This window comes from Peromyscus eremicus, chromosome 16_21, assembly GCF_949786415.1.
Source record: "Peromyscus eremicus chromosome 16_21, PerEre_H2_v1, whole genome shotgun sequence".
NCBI classification, from domain to species: Eukaryota; Metazoa; Chordata; class Mammalia; order Rodentia; family Cricetidae; genus Peromyscus; species Peromyscus eremicus.
In genome coordinates this window covers 8,336,948-8,354,426 of record NC_081432.1, presented here as the reverse complement: position 1 = coordinate 8,354,426, position 17,479 = coordinate 8,336,948, and positions in this window count along the sequence as shown.

Here is a 17,479-nt window from a genome sequence, read left to right as displayed (position 1 = left end):
GACGTATGGGCACAGACCAAATAAAAACCACTTTCTTTCACCTCATTGACAACACCTGGGCCCCTCTGTGCTGCTCGGTATCTGTCTGAGCTGAGTGAACTGCCCAGGGCTGGTGGGGTCATAGGGGCAGAAGGCAGGCCATAAAACATGGGACAGGCTGGAAGCAGAGAAAAGCTTCCCTGGTCAGTGTAGGGGTGACACCATCCCTCAGCCAAAACAGTAGCTCGAGTGTCATGCTTTGCCATGAGGCCTGGTCATTAAGGAGGAGGGACATTTGGCCTAGTTCTCTGGAGTTCTCCTTATACTAATGTCTGGGGATGGGAATCTCCATTACAGTCACTTTCCGGGATCGTATTTTGATAGGGAGTTTAAGTACACAGTGTTGACCCTCGTCCTCCATGCGGCTCTGTCTCGTCCAATGTGATGATCTCACTCTTTCCTGTTCGTTTCCAGTTAGGCTGACTCACCCTGACCTCTCCAGGGGTCACCCCGGCAGTTGGGTGCTCTAGCCAGGCTCCAGGGTAAATAAAGGGAGCATGCACGCGCACAGGCAAACTCACTCAGTACACTACAGGCGTAAGTGCGTGTATGTGGACATGGGCGCTTGCAAGTACAGGTATACACATGGCAAACACCCATTTATGGCCAGCGCAAAGCACACACACAGTCCTGGGTACATATAAAGGTACGCATGTGCACACATGAGCAAGCACTTGCACATTCATGTGCGCACACAGAAAAACAAACGCACAAGCATGCCCAGAGGTTCGTCTGTGACAATGCAGTGATTATGTACTAACTCACCATCCATTAGACAGTGGCCTTGGAAGCCTCGTAAGCTGTGTTCCAGGCACCGAAGCCACCAGCAGGCATAGCACCATTGTGGACTGACCTCCTCGGAGAAACCCAGGAAGCGCCTGGTTGTGCCTGGCCTTACACAGGGCTTTCTTGAGCTGAGGATCCAAGGTTTCCCCATAAAAGGAGTGTCCCCCAGTTGGTGAGGCCTTCCACATCCCGTCCAGCACTGACTTCCCTTGGGCAGGCTCCTGGGAACGGGGCATCCTCTTACACTGGTGGAAGTACTTGGGGAAGTCATGGCCACTGAGTGTACTGTGTTTATTCTGCTGGGGACTTGTCTTCCCAGTGTCCCCAGTGTCCCCAGTGTCCCCATTGTCCCAGCCTCCAGCCCGCACATGACATCCAGCTGAGTCTCTTTCTCTCTCCCATTACTCCATCAAAGCGGTTGTGGTTTGGTGGCTTTGGTATGGCTTGTCTCATCAGGGCCCCTCCCCCTACAGGGCATAGAGTGGCCTGATCAGGGCGGAGGGCAGTAGGGGACACCAGCCCAGGGGGCTGAGAGACTACATATAAAATGGATGTGGGGACACTGGGGCTGCGTGTGGCCAAAGTGCCCTGAGCGGAATGGCGAACACGTTCTGAGTGTCTGTGCTTTGCCTCACCCAGCCTAGGAGGGTGTGGCTCTACATGGGACACACATGGGAAGCCGGGCTGTCCCAGTCTCCCTCGGAGGTGACACTGGAACCCACGCCCTGGGAGGGCAGGGTGCTTGCCTTAGTTAAGCGGCTCTTTGAAGCCTCCCTACACCCGCTTCCAGCTCCCCGTGTTTCCATGTGAGCCGTGGACACAGCACAAAGCTGTGCACACAGGCCTTACTGCGGCAGAAGCCCTTGTCACGGTGACATTTGAGAGATGCCTGGGTTAGCTTTCCTTCCCTTCCTCTCCCTCCCTCTCTCTTCTTCCCTTCCCTCCATTATTTCTTCAGCAGAGGGGACTCAGGCACTGAGTCTGCCAGGCTGCGCTGGTGCCCTGCCCCCCAACTCTGCCTCATCTCCTCTGCCTCTGTTGTTCACATCCTATATGCTCCCTCCCAGGACTAAGTCACCTCCCAGGGGCTGCTGTCAATCATCGCGACATCTTCCCTTTCTGGGTAGTGACTGTGGGTGGACAGGTCAGCCCCTGCAGCCAGAGCCAGGTGGACCCTCAGGGGGTGTCTCCCTGCAGGTTGGAGGACAGGATTCCAGCATGAATAGGGCCACTTTCCCTGGGGATACTTCCCTGTGGTTCCCCCAGCCATCAAAGTTGTGCAGTGAGGAGCGAGTCCTTGAAGGGCCTTCACTGACAGCCATCTACCTCCTCCTCCTCTTCCTCCTCCTCCTCCTCCTCCTCTTCCTCCTCCTCCTCCTCCTCCTCCTCCTCCTCCTCCTCTCCTGTGACTCTTGAATTTAATTCATAAAAAGGGAAAAGCCAGGTACCAACAGAGATGCTTCAGAATCTGTTCTGGCCAGACCCATGACTGGAGGGTACACCATGCCATCCAGACTTCCTGTTGCTTCCCTGGCTCCACCTGGTTGGTTCCTCCCATGCAGGGCAGCGCCAGCCTCACCACCTATTTGCCTTTAATTCACAGCTCCATCAAAAGGCTAACCAGATCAAAGTTACATTTCTTATCACTGTTTAAGATTGAGTGAGGACTTGTGTACTGGGTGGAGCGGCCCTTGGTGTCCGCTCTTTCTGCACGCAGAGGTTTTACCACCCCCACTGACCTTCATCTGGGGCAGCCATGGCTTCTTGGCTCCGGCACTCACCTGTGACGTCTGTGTGAATGATGATAAGCTTCTCCGTGCCAACCACTTGCTGACCACTAACTGTGTATTCTCTTCCCTTGGGGGGGGGGGGTTGTCCATACCCTGAGAACACGGCCTGGTGACAAGCTCTGATTGTGTCATGAAGCTTCTGAGCAAGGGTACCGTGGTCACATTGAGATTCAAAGACAGCCTCTGGCCTCAGAGGGAAAAAACCCACTAAGGCAAACTAAGAAAAAAGTAGATAAGAAGGATATAAAGGACCAATACCCTTAATATAGAAAGAGCTCTCAGAATAAATAAGAAAAAGCATTTATTTGCCTTGGTCATCTCTTGATTTGGGTCAACCAAAAATGCCTGGCTCCTTGGTTTGGTAATAGCTTCCAGGAACTAGCTCTTTCCCACTGTGATCCTGGGGTTTGGGTGGCTGACCTATATGCCACTCCCAGAGTTTAAATGCAACTTTCTTTGGCTGATAAAAGACATCTCTGAGACAAACAGGAACTATGGGAGTAGACATCTCGCTATGGCCCATAAAGCTGAAAGATAGTAGCACCTCTCTGAGCCCACTGTACATTGCTGCAACAGACCCCCAGGAAGCACAAAGCAGGCCCTCTCCAGGGAGCAGACAGATCCTCTTACTGTGCAGAAGGCCAGAAGTCCAAGGCAGGGGCACCTGTTGAGGGCTTACCTCTGTGTCAGCCCATGGTGGCAGGCAGAGAGCAGGACAGGACAGCAAAACCCTCACCTCACAAGGAACACCTGTTGCTAATAACCTTGATCCAGCTGTGTGGGAGAGCCCATCATCAGACACCTCCCCAGACTCAGCTTTGGGATCAGGTTTCAACACATACGTTGTGGGCAACACAGTGAAAGCATTGTACTTTCCTACCAAAGGAAGGAGAATGGGAACAAAGCTCACACCAGGGAGCCGAGAGCTGAGACTCTGGGGGAAAGAAGGAGGTGAGCAGGACAGCATGGTACAGGGACCCATGTGGCTCAGTCTGTCTTGCCCTTTGCACCTGCCTGTGTTAGCCACCAGATCTCATTTTTAGGTTGAACAGGTTGGGCTGCATTTCAACTAGAGGCCTTGGATGAAATCCAGAAAGAGAAACCTGGGTGGAAAATTAGAACTGATCCTTCAGACTTAACACGCAGCCAGTGGTGTGAACCCCCAGTCACCAGTGTGAACTCACAGCCAGTTGCATGAACTCCCATCACTGGCCACCAGCAAGTTCAAACGGGTGCCATTCAGGCCGAACTGCATCTCTCCAAAGATGTCATAAGTTCCTGATGTGAAAACAGAGCTGTTGCAGTGTTCTTGGTCAAGACAAGGTCATCCTGGATCAGGGTCCTCCTAAGAAGAAAGAGACCAGCAGGGCAGAAATGCCTCTGTGGGGCAGAGGTCGGGGAGGGATCCAAGGGACCGTAGACAGGTCTTTCTAAAGACTCCAGACCCACCCTGGACCTGCCCTGGAGTTCAGGAGGGGTTGCTCTACAGGTGTAATGATGTCCCCTCCTCACTCAGCATCCTGAGGGGACACAGTCCAATGTTGGTGATACTTTATCTCGGCCTCAGGAAGTGAATGCAGATACCATTTTAACATCGGAAGTTTACAGAGACTCCTTTGAATCGCGATTCTTAAATGCTGGTACAGTATAAGGTCTAGAGAATGCCAGATGTGAGGCAACCTCATCCAAAGGAAGAATTCACACAGGAGTTCACCACGCTGCAAAAGGCACCGTGGCACCATTACAGAAGGTGTGCACACAACACGTGTGTAAACGCAGAGGATGTTGAGAAAGTGTGAGGCACAATGAAATACTAGATACTAAACACAATGCTTTCAATGTAAGCCACAAGAATTGTCTCTCTAAAAACAGAAAAACCGATATAAAACTACTCATGGGGCAGAGGGGTGGCTCAACGGATAACGGTGCTTGCTGCCAAGCCTGACCATCTGAGTTCAATCCCCAGGACCCGGACAGTGGAAGGAGAGACCCATCTCTCACACAAGTTCTCCTCTGACCTCCACATGCTTGCTGTAGCATACAAGCCCCCTGCTCCCCACATGTGTGCGGTCACACTCACACAAATCCATAGAAATAAATCAAGATGTAATGAAATTTTAAATTCTTCGCATAAGGCACAATCTAAATTTTCTTTTTGAAAGTTCTAAAATATGTATTCGTATAATATAAAAATGCATCGTGTTTACCACACTTGGATATCAACAGAACAGTAAAATATGGATTGCCCTGTTTATTATTTCTCACATGTATTTCTCGTAAGCATATATTCAATTTCTCTTTCGAGATGGAGTTTCCCTATCTTCCTCAGGCTGCCTCTGCATTTGTGGGCTCAAGCAAGCCCCCTGCCTCAGGGTAGTTGGGACTGACAGGTGCCCTATCACCACACCCAGGGTACAGAACCTACTTCAGCATTGGGAAAGTATCAACTCTCCACACTGGAGAACACACACTGATCTTTGGAACTAACATGAAGATACTAAGCCGTGATAACCCTGCCTATCCCAAGCCTGGCAAACTCCCTGCACATTCGAAGTCATAAAGCAATTTAAATTTGGTAGCAAAGGTCTCCTGATGGGTTTGGTGTTTCTAAGTGACATCTGGGAGGCCAAGCAAATAGTGGAGACTTTCTGAACCCTCTGGGGTGTGGCTGCACCCCAGGCTCTGGTGAGTTGTGCCTTTTCTCCGTGGTCCTCTCTGTGCTCCCACCCCAGCCTTGGCCATTGGGCTTCATCCCTCTCCTATCATCTCTGCAGAATGCTCCTGAAGGGGTGATTAACGCAGGACAGCACCTAGGCCTGACAAGGTGGGGTGCCTTGTCCCAGGCCACGGAGCCATCATCAACGGTCTGGAGAGAAGCTCAAATTGACCGACCGCCCCCAAGTTGTAGTCCCTTTTCTGGAGGAGCAGCACCACTGTCCAGGGAGATGTCACCAGCCCTCTGACACTCCCCCATCCAGAGTTGAGTGGCAGGCTCTCCGAGACCTTCCTGACCCCCTCAATGAAGATGGCTCTCCTGTTCTGAGGTTCTCTCTGACTGAGGCTGTGGCAGTTATGACCGGGTCACCTGCTGTGGGGCAGGGCCAGCCTGCTGACTCACTGTCCCCACCCTCTCTCTGCCAGCATGAGTGGGTGGGTGGGTAGGGCCTGGCAAAGCCTTGGAGTCTATCTGGAAGGAAGGGGCAGCTTTGCCTCTGGGCTGACTAGTCCTGCCAGGTGCCACCTCTGCCCTGTGGCAGTAGATGCTGGCCTCTTACTGCAGGCCACACCCAGAGAAGTTCCAGATGTTGCCGGGTCCCCTTATAGTTCTCGGTGCCCAGCTGTCTCTGCCGGCCTGGCCTGGCTGCTTATGGCCTTGCCCTCACAAAGAGTTGAATGAGGCTGCAAGGGTCCAAAACTCCCACCCTCACGCTGTGTGGATTTACTAGGTACAGTGTGGCCAACCGGGTGGCCAGAGCTGCCATCACCTAAGACATAGTCATGTGACCCAATCAGGCTCCTGCTTACTTACTCCCATTAGCCTGCCCCATAGCATGACCACACATGGTTGATCTGGCCAAGCTCTTGCTTCTGTGTAGATTTGATACAACAGACACCAGGGGCCTTTGAAGATCAGATCCTGGGTAGGACAGGATAACCTGTCCTCCATGTCTCACCCAGCAGCCCCTACATTCCACAGAGTCCACATCGCACCTGCTGTGTGCAGTGGGGGGGGGGGCTGACATTGGGGTGCTCCAGGTTTCCAGAACCCCAATGCCTGGTTTATGGTTTAGGAGTTGGGGTTTATTAGTCCCTGGGGTTCTCCATCTTCAGAAACACCCCAGAGTAAGCTGCAGAGGGCTGGCCACAGCCTGAGCAGCACATGCGACGTCCAGAGGAAAGATTTTCCCCTATCCACTCTCACCCTGTAAATACCTGAGAGACGCCAGTCGCCTGGGGTGCAGGGTGCTTTGGACTCTGCACAGCGTGGGTTTTGCACACTCTTGTGTTACATTTTACAGCTTGTGTTGCACGTGTTAAGAGCAGAGTGGGAGGCGGCTGGTCCAAGCCCCGGCTGCATCTGTGCCTGCATGGTTGCCGCCGTCTTGCAAGCACTGCCAGTGAGTATCCTCAGCCCATACCACGACCCCACATCCTGGCCTATCCACCTGAAGCCTGCAGGGCAGACTTAAGGCAGGGTGGGGCCTCACTTTGGGCACTTGGCTGACCTTTGCACCCCCGTGGCCTCTGGAGTCTGAGGATCCGACAGGGACTTCTGGGAGGTTTAGATATTTTGCGTTCCTTCTGAACTCTTGGACTTTAGAAGCTTTGTACCATTTTTTGTTTTTTGAGACAGGGCCTTGCTGTGTAACTGGAGTGGTCCTTGAACTCATGATCCTCCTGCTTCTGCCTCCTGTGTACTGGGGCAAAGGTTATTGCACCACCACATCCGGGCGCCTTTACCATGTTTGAGTACACAGTCCAGCTCCATTATATCCACTTGCAGAGCTTTCCCATCCTCCCAGCTGAAGCTCTGTCCCACTAAACACCAGCTCCGCTCCCCTTTCTCAGCCACGGCCCTCACCACTCCACTCTCTGTCTATGCTTTAGGGACCTTGTAGGAGTGGAATCACAGTGTCCTCTGGGGACTGACTTACCACACCAAGCCTGGCGCCTTCACTATCCAGCCATGTTGCAGAATGTGCCAGAATTCCCTTCCTCAGTAAGCAGAATCATGTTCTGTTGTATGAAATATCTTGCTCCTCCACGTGGCCACAGGTGGGCACTCGGGTTGATTCAACACCGTGGCGTCGTGGACCCTTTCCATGGCTGCTTCACGCCTTTCCCTCCCACGCACAAGGCTCCACTCAGTATTCCATCCCACTGTGCTTTGCCAGTGGTTGTCCTCATGGTGTGAACCTCACCCTTTAAAGGGGATGAAGGTAAAGCAGTTGTGTATGTGTGTGTGTGGGGAGCTCTCAGATCCCCCAGCACAACTATGGCTTCCCTATCCCTGCTTAGGAATATTCCTGCTCCTCCGTCTCCAGCTGCTCCTCGAAGTGTGGAGAATGTGACAGAATAAGCAGCCAGGGTCCCAACAGGTTCGGCCCACTGTCCTGCCTGGTCCTGTGCTCTTCCAAAGAAAAGCTGTGAGGAAGCAGAAATAATGTTTTAGCCACACACCTTCCCTCCCTCCGGACCCACCGTCAGCAAGTGAGGAGGGGGCCCAGCCTCCCAATGGCCCAAGAAGCAAAACTGGCCTGTCCACTCCTTGGCATCCTGAGTAAGAACGGCCAAGGGCCCCCACCCCCACCCTTTGTCAACCTGCTTCTTATGAGGTCTCACACAGGAGTAAGCTTTTGAGGGGCTAGGAACTTCTCCTTGCTCATCTTTCTCTCCTTCCTTACTTGGTTTTGGGGTCGGGCTGGGAGAGCATCCGTTCCTAAAGGACTCTTAGTGACCTTGGAGGACTACTGTGGATGAGGTTGAGGTCCAAGAGGACAGGGTTATATAGAGAGTAGGCCTGGGACTGCAGGAGTCACAGAAAGGGGGTGAGAGATGGAGTGGGTATAGCAGACCAGTCCCAAGACACCCTACCTCCATGGACACTCCACTGGTCCAGTGCCTAACTCCTGGGCATTCTCTGAGTAGAGGAGCCCAAGCAAGCGGCCCTGGAGCCTGGGAGGCGCGGGGAATAGACATCATCAGGGTTGTGCTCTTTTCAAGCCGCTCTGTGATCCCAGCCTCTCTGCCACCCTCCAAGCTCTGGACCAGCTTCTGCTTTAAGTGTGCCTATCCAGCACCATCTACATTCTGTCCCCACTCAATGCTCTGTCTGGTTGAAGAGTGTCTACGTGGGAGCTGCCTCTGAAACACAAGTGTGGATTTCTGGTTTTGAGACTGAAGGGGATACATCTGTCATGCTAAGCCTAGGCTATATCCAGCAACCCTATTACACCTTTGGTCCAGCTGGTTCCGAGAGGCTCGGGGTGACTCCAGACTTCTTGATCTAAGCACTAGCACAGAGCCTTGAACCACAGGCAATGTGTGTTTCCTCCATATGTATCCATTTCCTGTGTTTTCTTTTCTTTTTTCTTTCTTCCTTTTTTTTTTTTGTTTTTTTTTTGTTTTTTTGAGACGGGGTTTCCCTGTGTAGTTTTGGTGCCTGTCCTGGATCTCGCTCTGTAGCCCAGGCTGGCCTTGAACTCACAGAGATCCGCCTGGCTCTGCCTCCCAAGTGCCGGGATTAAAGGCGTGTGCCACCACCGCCCGGCCTTCCTGTGTTTTCTGTGGCTTCTCTAGACCATAGATTCAATGACAGCCTGACAGTGGGTGCTGAGGCCACTGTCTCTATCCCACACTGTTACACATCTTTGCGTGGCTCCTAGCTGTCATGAGGTCCCTGTGCAGGGTCTTTAGGGTATATGTGGTGTGACGATTGCATAAGCCGGTTTAACCAGCTGACCCAACGATGTCCTTGCTGTTTCGTGACACAAGCTGGTGCGTTTCTCCTTTAAACAAACAGCAACAATTCCTGACGCTATGGAAACCAGGTCAGAGAAAATAAATACCCTTCTGCTGGCCAAGAAAAAATGCCTGTCAAACCCCGCAGCCTTCCTCACAGGCAGGAGCCTGCAGATTGCCTTGGCAACCTAGGGACAGGCCTCCACATGTTCCATGGCTTGGCTGTGGTGACAAAAGGTGACTACCAGCCTCTAGCCCCAGATTTCTGTAGTTGGTGCTGCCTTTAGCCTCTAGGGCCTCCTTCCTCCTGAGAGTGCTAACCCACATCCATTTTCAGTATTTCCCCGACTCTCAGACCCATGCATGTTCTTCTTAAGCAGTCTTCTAAGACTAAGGGGAGGCGTCAGAGTAGTCCAGGAACAATGGGAGCTGGTAGTGTTCCCCCAGAGCACAGGTCTATGCTGCAATATTTGTTCTGTAGGAGTCCAGGATGAAAAGCAGAAGGGGTCAGCCTAGCCCCTGCTCAGGGAGCAGTTCACCTTCCCACAATGCAGTTTTAGGAGCTGAGTGGAAACCAAGATTTTGATGGTGCTTACTGACAGGGCAAGGGGCTTTCTCCACCGGCCACTGGGAAAGGCAGGCGTGAGCCCCACACGGAAGGGGTGGTACTGTGGCATAAATGGCACTTTGGGAAACATCGAACACCAACAGCATCTCCTGTGTCCGATTTCATCTTTCTGTATTTCTGCATCTTTCAGTTGTATGCTGCATATTTCCCATCCTCCCCACTCCATCCCATTTTACTTTCATGGTGTCTGCTACCCGTGGTCAACCTTGGTCTGGAAATACTGCATAGAAAAATCCTAGAAATAAGTCATTGCACAACACCTGAGCACCAACATGAAACCTCGGGCCACCTTGCTCCATCCCACCCAAGATGTCACGAATCATGTCCAGTGTATCCACAATGTTACAACACCCAACCGCTTAGTTCACTTTCAAGGAGACTGTCTCAGAATTCCAGTGTTCAGGGGCCCCATGCCAGATCCCACATAGTCACAACATCTGTGTCACTGTCCTCATTTTATCACATTCCATAGGCCCAGGGTCATCTCATGTCACCCTAGTAAGAAAGGTAAGCACTGCCCAGCCATAGCTGGGAGGAGATAGATCACATCACTTAGTTTGTGTTTAATGTTGTTCTCCTGTAGTATGGGTTGTTGATGTTAATTACTATGCCTAATTTATAAGCCTTATCATTGTCATGTATATGCAGAGAGATGTGGCTACGTGTTATACTGTTAATACAGGCAAGCCTGTATACCTGTATGCACACCCTGATGGTGAATCTTGGCTGTCGGCTTGGTGAGATTTGGAATCACCTAGGAGACACACCTCTGGAGGTGACTGTGAAGGCATTTCCAGAGAGATTTAACTCATGAGGGAAGACCCACTCTGAATATGGCAGCGCTATCCATGGGCTGGTGTCCTGGAATCCCAAGGGGAAAGGGAGGAAGCCAGCTGAGTACCAGCATATGCCTCTCTCTCTCTCTCTCTCTCTCCACCCCCCCCACCCCCACCCCCTTCCAACTGGATACAGTGTAACCAGCTGCGCCTTGCTCCTGTAGCTGTAGCTAGAGCCTCCACCACCATGAGGAAGCATAGCCTTCAGCTGAAAGCTATGATCAACCCTTCCTTCCTTGCTTTTGCTGGGGATTCTGTAACAGAAAAAAAAAAAAAGTAACCAGTGCACACCTGGGGGGGGGGAAATGGAGCTACAGCTTTGTACACAGCCTATCTGTGACCTTGCACTTGGCTTGGTTTCAGGGGGGAAAAGGTCTTAGAACACCCCTTGTGCATGAAAGGGGACTATTGTAATTTCACCCAAAAGACCGGTGTGTTTAGGGGGCCACCTCAAGCAGCTGAAATGAGTGGAGACACAGAAACCAAGCCAGACTCCTGGCCCTTAGGTTTCTGACCATCACTCCTCAGACCACTGGGTGTCTTACTTCTAGAATATTGTGGGTCCTCCCCCGCCCCTAGGGTGAGCTGTGAGAAAAGGCAGGGAATTGCTCTTACCTCTTGAGGCACTGGGCCTCCAGCCTGAGGATCCCCCTCTTTCTCAGCTCCCTCCCCCAGCTTGCATGCCAAGGTTAACCCTCAGTTTCATTGTCTTTCCATCCCGACATCCTTGTCAGCAATGCCCTAAGGCTGGGTAAACCTGAAGTGTCACACCTGCCCTCAAGCACCTCTGGAGAAAGCACACAAACATTTAGGAAACATATTGCAGACAGACACTTGGCCACACTGAAGGTCACCACTAGATTTTCACCCTGACCTCAGAGCTTGTCCCAGACACCATATCAGCTCAGAACCTATAGGGAAGAGGCAAATGGCTGCCTCCTACCTGAACTCTCTGGCCCATGCCAATGCCCACCTCTCCACCTCACAGCAGTGCCCATCCAAGGCCACTCTCCCCGCCCAGCCCTCTGTTTCACTGTTCTGCATCATTGTCCCCTGCAAGTGGCTTGCTTATGGTTCCCTGTCTCAACAGCCCATCTTTAAAAAATAATAATTAAAAATACATTATTAATTGTATCTGTATGGGTGTATGTCTGCACCTCGTGTGTGCAGAGATCAGGAAAAAGGTGTCAGATTCCCTGGAACTGGTGTTACAGATGATTGTGAGCTGCCTGTCAGGTGCTGGGAATTGATGCCAAGACTCTCAGAAAGAGCAGCCAGCGCTCCTAACCACTGACCCATCTCTCCAGCCCCTCAACTGTCTGTCTGAGAACCAATGGCCTGGAGAGAAAGTGTCTGTAACATCCAACCCCAGTGTTCCCAACACCCAACTTGATGGCACACAGCAGGTGCCTCATGAGCCTTTGGGGACCATCTGATACCAGATTTCCTGTGGGAATTCATACTTGTGTTCATCTGTCCCTTCTCACCTTGATCTTGGCAGGGTATCTTCCTGTCTGTCACCATTTTGTGGCAGTCTGGAGCATGCTCACTCACGTTCATAGCCACAGCACCTAGCACAGCTCTTAAAGATTATAGAAACGTGTGTGTATATATATGCTTTCCAGATGACTAAAGAAAAAAAGCAAAACCAGCAGACTGCTGTGTGCAAAGCTGGTGGGCTCTGAAATGATGCGTGCCGCCACTAAACATCTGTCATGGGAGTCACAGTGTCCTGTGCAACCCAGCAGAGAACCCAGAGGAAAGTGCCAGGCTGGCTCTAGGCAATGTTGGGGCCCCAAGGCTGCTCTCTCCAAATCTGTAGAAGGCAGAGCTTCCCAGGCTCTGCCATGTGGGAAGAGTCAGAACTTTGCTCCCTGTGCTGGTCAAATGTATCTGCCCCCGCCCCCAAAGTTCACCTGTTGGCAATTTATTCCCTAAAATGATATGTTGATGGTCTGTGGAGTTGGGGCTTCTGAGAGGTAACTCGGACGAGATGAGCTCACAGAGGAAGGGCTCCCCGGACGCCTTGGTGGCTTTATAGGAAGAGGAAGATGCAGAGGCCTGGGCGGGCACACCTGCTGCCTGCATCAAGTTACAAAGACATTATGATACAGGAAGAAGGCCCTGGAAGGAAGCCAGCATCCTGCTCTTGGACATCCCAGCCTTCAGAACCATCAGCCATACACACCATAAACCAGCCTCCGTGACCAAGGAAGCCCCCAGTGAAGCAGCTCCCCAGTCTCAGGCACTTTGTTACAGCAACAGAAAACAGACCGACACTCCCCAGTGGCTAGGTACCTCAGATCCAACAGTGGAAAGCTGAAATTTATGGACCCAGAGGACTTCCTCTAAACATGCCTCGCCAGGGCAGGTAACCAATCCCAAGCAGAGGTCAATACTACAGTTCTTAAACAAGCCCCCCCCCGCCCCGCCCCCTAGGTTCTGATACTCCTCTTTTGGCCCTTGCTGACCCTCATGACATTGATCTCATCTTGTGCTCCATCTCCAGCTATCTCACACAATTGTGTAGCATATGTTCGGGGCACCGGCATCCAAAGGCCTCATAGCCCTCAGGTTTGGACCATCAAGCAAGATCATCAGCTGCATGCACCCATGATTCCTCACTAGGGCTGTCAATGTAGCTCAGTGGTAGAGCACTTGCCTAGACATGTAAGGCTTTGAGTTCCCAAAGATGAAAATAAAAATATAAACCCCCAACCTTTATTTACTGCTGGGTGGGACTACAAAAATGTGTATCCACTATGAAGTTTAGTATGGAGATGCTTTCCATTGCTGCAAGAAACACCTTGACCAAAAGCATCTTGGGAAGGAAGGGGTTTATTTTAGCTTACTTTATCGTTCATTATGAAGGGAAGTCAGGGCAGAACCCAAGGCAAAGGCCATAGAGAATTCTCTGGCTTCCATATACCATCCAAGTCTGCCTTCCCAGAGATTGTACCACCCATAGTGGGCTGGTTCCTTCCACATCAATCATCAGTCAAGAAAATGAATGCCTATAGGCAATGTGGTGGAGGGACCTTCTCAGTTAAGGTTCCCTCTTCCCAAATGACTTTAGTCTCTATCAAGTTGGCAAAGACTAATCAGCACAGGAGATTTCTAAAACAAATGAACAAACAACAATAAACCAAAACAGAACTACAATATGACCCAGCCATACCATTCCAAGCCAACATAACACAGACGTTTTATACGTCCATGTTTTCAGCTGTACTGTTCACAACAGATAGGAAGTGGGAGCCACCTGGCTGTCCATCAATGGATGAATGGATAAGAAAACTGTGGTCCATATACACCAAGGAATTTCATTCAACTGTAAAGAAAAATGAATTCGTGACATTTGCAGCAAAATGAATAGAAATTATTTTAGGTGTCCATGCCCAGAAAGACAAATACCACGTGATTGCTCATGTGTGCATCTAGATTTTAATTTCTATATGTGCATATAGATGGGGGCACAGGTCTTCAAACTAGAGAGGGAAATGAGATCTTCTGGGAAGGTTGGAGGGTAAGAGAATAAATACCTGAGGCTTGGGAGAGGAAGGAAGACAGGTGAAGGGAAAGGACCCAGGGAGAGAATGGGAGAAAACAAGGAGACGAGAATATACAAGACAGTGTATGAAAGTCTTATGGTGAAACCTATTGCTTTATGTGCTAATGTGTTTATCCAGCTGGACAAGGATAAACGCATTTCTACTGGCAGGTGCATGGAGGCCCCTGAATCCGTTTTGTACTGAGACCACCTCTCCAGAACCCCAGACACCTCCCACTCTTGTTCCATCGTCCCCAGGCCCTCCACCTGTCTCCTCTGGGAGCTGAGGGCTGTGGCTTGCTTGCTGTTTGGTGAGCTGTTAAGTGGTCCCTGCTTGTTGATCTGGGCACTGTCTGGAGAGGCGGGAGTGCCTGCCCAGGCATACTCCGACAACGGTGGCATTCTAGGACAGGTGCCTCTGTGCAGGTGGGATGCTGTCAAGGTCAAGGCCAGGTAGCTTTGGGTCGACCTGTTCCCTAAGCTCCTGGCCCATCACTGGGGATTACTGGGTCTCAGGCTTTCTCTCTGCTGATCCCAAACCTGGGCTGCGACTCCTGCCTCAGCACACACAACAACGGGTCAAAGTTTGGAGGTAAGGTGGGGCCAAACCAATCCAGGGAAGTGGCCAGGCTTTCCTTGACCACTTCAGAAGTCACTTGGCAGAGGCTGTGCAAAAACAAAAACAAAACAAAATAAAACAAAAACCATGAAGTCCAGAGGGGCTCAGCCAGAGGGGCAAAGAGGCTCTTCCGTACAAGAGGGGTGGCCCAAGAGTGAAGAGTGCCTTGTCCAACTCTTGGTGATACAGGAAAGAAAGCACTCCTCTCCTCAGAGGGACACCAAGGTCTTCACAGCTCAGGGTAGCAGGCCCATTCCCATTTAGTCCCAGAGCTACTGCGGAACTCCAGGCTCTGTGCATGTTGATTTAAGTTGAGAAGGCAGGACCGGCCACAGTCCGGTCCGCACACTCATGAACACTGAAGGGCCCCGGCCCAGCAGACAGAGCTTCCGGCCTCATGGTCCAAATAACAAAACCAACCTCCAGGACCATCACACCTCCAGGTCAGGTATGAGAATTCCAAATGGAAAAGAAAAGAAAAGAAAAGAAAAGAAAAGAAAAGAAAAGAAAAGAAAAGAAAAGAAAGGAAAACAAAACTAAACAAAGAGTAGTTCCCAATTGCCAGTCAGAATGCTATTTCAAGAAGGTGCCTCATTAGCAGAGCAAGGCACAGCCTGTGCTCCCTCCCCTGAATCATTTGCTCATCTCACTAGAAGTGCATGCCAGGTGTTCTCTTCTTCCTCAAGTGCCAAAGCGTACCACAGAACCTGACAGAAATGGTGCTGGAAGTTTCCAGGGATCCATGACAGAGCCATTGGAGGGCAGACAGGATTTCAAGAGGGTGCCAGGTACCAGCCCTCCCAGGTGGACCTGGACCCCTACTCTCTGACTTTGTGGACACAGCAAGCTCTTCCTCTAGGATCTGGGAGGGACAGATATTATGGGCAGGGCCGGCACAGGACAGTTATGGGAGACAGACACTCAGGAGGGACCAGACATCAAGTATGCCTGGATCCAGACATCAAGTATATCCTGGATCTGGGGCAGCATCCTCCACTGGGTCTGGGCCCCAAGTTTTTCTTTGGTGCTGATTGAATAAAGCTGAGGACATCACCACTCCTAGATATGGAGGAGGAGAAGGTTTTTATTGTAGATATGAGGGAGAGAACAGCCAGAGGCATCGGGAAGGGTCCAGATTGAACATGGCCAGCAGAACAGACCAGGCCATGAGAGGAAATAGAGAGGGGGTGAGCAAGAGAGGAAGGAAGAGAGACGGAGACAAAAGACCGAGAGATCGGAGAGATGGGGCAGGTCCGAGGAAATGAGGACCAAGAGAAGACCCAAGGGAGTGGAGCTGGGGCTGAAGAGGTTTAGGGTATGGAGCAGGGTGAGAAGCGCTAGGAGGAACCAGGACTCTGTAATAGAGACTTGAGAAGCTGAGAGAGCTTGGTGGCCAGTGTCAGCTTTGATATGCTAATAGGCACCTCAGTTAGCCATTTGTCCTGAGTGTCTTTGGGACCTAACACTGATGACATGTTTGCAAATACCTCAGACCTTTCCAGAGGTTCTGGCTAGACTGAGGGCCAGTGGGTGGGTAAACTGGGAAGGGATGAGGGCCCTCGAGGCAAGAACAAGGGGGTTTCCTTCTTTCTTTCTTTCTTTCTTTCTTTCTTTCTTTCTTTCTTTCTTTCTTTCTTTCTTTCTTTCTTTCTTTTGTTTGTTTTTCGAGACAGAGTTTCTCCGTGTAGTTTGGTGCCTGTCCTGGATCTTACTTTGTAGACCAGGCTGGCCTCGAACTCACAGAGATCTGCCCGACTCTGCCTCCCGAGCGCTGGGATTGGGCTTTCTTACCTGGTTTCTTACCCTCTGTGTAGCTCTCCTAGGAAGGGGGCAGGAGGTTAGGACCCCCCGGGGAAGCAGTGGTAAGTGGCTCAGACAGAACTACAAATACTCCCCAAATCCTTGACTTAGGAAACCGTGACAAACTAAGAGAGCTCTTGGGAAGACTGAAGGGACTCTGAGATGGCTAGTGTCCTTGAATGCCCTTCAAAACACACTGGCCCCAGAAAAGCAAGGCTGGGAGTGGTGAAATCCTGGTGAGGCCGAGAGGTGTGGTAACCATGGCACATGGCCCGCCCCCTTGTGCCCTCTCTCAGGCCAGCAGCCCACACCACCCTCATCTGCCCACGACCTCTTCCTCCCTTGAGGAGATCCTGGTTCTGAATCAGTTTGGATTAATTCCTGCTCAGGAGCTGTTCTGTGAAGTGCTAGTTTTCTCTCACACAAAAAGCCATCTGGAAGGGAGACACAGAAGTTTAACTTCAAACTGCTGCCTTCCTAGCCCTGGAGAATCGTCTGTCCCCTGTCATGTCTGCGCCTTAGAACACATCTAACTTTCTGATGAGGTGTGAAGGAACACCACGCAGCCGCCACAAACAAAAGGAGTCACACACAAGCCATTTCCCCTCTCTCCACACTCCATCTCCCCTTTAATGGGCCCTGCTTCCGGCAGGCACTCTCAGGGTCAGTCCCAAGGTCCCAGCCGCCCTGTGTCCTATCTGCTGTCTGGAAGCAGCTTGGGGACAGACAGGGTGGGCCAACTGGCAGACAGCGTGAGCCGCCAAGGGAGTGGGCAAAGTGCCCAGACCTCCGAGGGCCCCACCTATCAGCCCTGAGTGGGGTGGCGGGTGGCAGGGGTTGGTCTTTCCGTTGCCTGTGTCTGAAGTACCTCTCCTATTCAGCTGTCCCCAGGACACTGCAGGACCAAGGTGGGGGCCCATGCTTTAACTTTCCAACTTGCTGAATACTTTGAGTTTTGTTTTTGTTTTG